The following is a 2,435-nucleotide window of genomic DNA, read 5'->3' on the forward strand; positions in this document are numbered from 1 at the left end:
AAATTGAAAGAAGCAAAATACAAATGCAAAGGTTAACTGTGTCATGCAACAGTCTTTACTTTTTCCATGTTTGAAACTACAGTGGCAAGAAAAAGAAGCCTTTGGAATTACCTGCATTTATTAGATTTTATTTTTGGGCTTTTTTTGCCTTTATTTAGATGGTAACTGGTAGAGAGGCCAACAGGAAACAGGGAGAGAGAGAGAGGAATGACATACAGCATAGGTCCCTGGCCGGATTCGAACCAGGGACGTTGCGATTATGTAGCATGTGCTACTCGACCACCAGGGTGCTCCACAAAGTGAATTACCTGCATTTATAAATAATACACATTTAATAAAATATTTAATAAATCATTTGACATAAAATGAGTTGAAGTTATAATCATGAACAAACATAATCTATTTTAACCAATAACACAAATTATTGTATTGTTCCTAAATAAACAGTGTGCGTGTGTGTGTGTGTGTGTGTGGTGTGAGTGAGTGTGTGTGTGTGTGTGTGTGTGTGTGTGTGTGTGTGTGTGTGTGTGTAAGGATAAAGAGGGGAGAGCGCAGAAGGGGACAAAAGAGAAGAGAAAGAGAGAGAAAGTTGCAGTGCTGTTGGGGGGCATTCCTGTTTGGGTCCCAGGGACGAAGAGGCAGCAGGGTGACACCAGGATGCGTCACAACAGATTTTTTTCCCGCATCTATCCAGCCACTTCTTTTTATAGCTGGCTATAGAAAGGAGAGCCTTTCTCTCCTCTTCCCCTTCCTTGCCCTCATTGCTCTCTTTTGCTTTAGGTCCCTCCCAGGCCCATAGGAGGTTGCTGGCCTGTTGCAGGTCAGATAACCTCTAGAACATCCCCCACCCCTACAAGAGGGGTCTGTTTATTTTTGGTCTCAGGAGCATCTTTTCATTTGAAGCAGGGTGGTCGGGTACATGGGGGATAGGCCCTCAGACACCAAGCTGTCCAAACTAGTCAAGACCTCTGAGCCCCCTTTGGCAAAACCAAAAGATAAGGGGAAAAACTTGACAGAAGATAGTTCAGTAAGTATGCAAGCCAGTCAGTAAATACAATAAGTTCAAATAAATAAATAAATGAATAAATAAGCAAGTAAATAAATAAAAAAATAAATAAAAAAATATGAAACATATGAAAATATAAACTTCAGGTATTTAAGCAACAAGGACTACAACTCAAAATGCAAGAAACTTACACCTGACTTCATATAGTTCATTAACACACAATAACACCAGATGATGAAATTCATTTTTACAACAACTTACAAACAAAATCCACAAGCAACTACTTCAAACTGAAATGTTTTCCTATAAGGTTTCAGCAGTTGGAAGAATATTGTTCACAATTTCAAATTTTCATACCATCAGTCATCAGACTGTACAACACCACAGCTCCCATCTCCCACTTCCACTAGTGTATTGTATATTTATTGTATACAGTATTACAGATTATTTTATTATATATAGTATTTTTTTTATCACTTAAGAATAGACTACTGTTGTGTCAATTTTGAATTTCCCCCTAGAGGGATCAATAAAGTTTCCTTCCTACCTACCTACCTACCCACCTATCTACCTACATACCTACCTACCTACCTACCTACCTACCTACCTACCTACCTACATACCTACCTACCTACCTACCTACCTACCTACCTACCTACCTACCTACCTACCTACCTACATACCTACCTACCTACCTACCTACTTATCTACCTACCTACCTACTTATCTACCTACCTACCTACCTACCTACCTACCTACTTATCTACCTACCTACCTACTTATCTACCTACCTACCTACTTACATTCCTACCTACCCACCCACCCACCTACCTACCTACCTACCTACCTACCTACTTATCTACCTACCTACCTACCTACTTACATTCCTACCTACCCACCCACCTACCTACCTACCTACCTACCTACCTACTTACCTTCCTCCCTACTTACCTTCCTACCTACCCACCCACCTACTTACCTTTCTTCCTTCCTACCTACCTACCTACCTACCTACCTACCTACCTACCTACCTACCTACCTACTTACCTCCCTACCTACCCACCCACCTATCTTCCTGCCTACCTACCTACCTACCTAACTACCTACTTATCTTCCTACCTACCTACTTATCTTCCTACCTACCTACACACCCACCTACTTACGTGCTTACCTTCTTCCCTACTTACCTTCCTACCTACTTACCTTCCTACCTACTTACTTTCCTCCCTACCTACCTACCTATCTTCCTACCTACCTACACACCTACCTTTATTAACATTGTCCCATTATCCAGATGGACAGGAATATGTAGCCACAGTGACCCTCCGGTACAACAGGTGGCAGTATGCACCTGATAAGTTAATTTGTAAACCACCAGAGAAGAAGAAGGAGAAAACAACCTTCCGCCGGCAACCAGGTTACAAAACCA

This window comes from Scomber scombrus, chromosome 18, assembly GCF_963691925.1.
Source record: "Scomber scombrus chromosome 18, fScoSco1.1, whole genome shotgun sequence".
Classification (NCBI taxonomy): domain Eukaryota; kingdom Metazoa; phylum Chordata; class Actinopteri; order Scombriformes; family Scombridae; genus Scomber; species Scomber scombrus.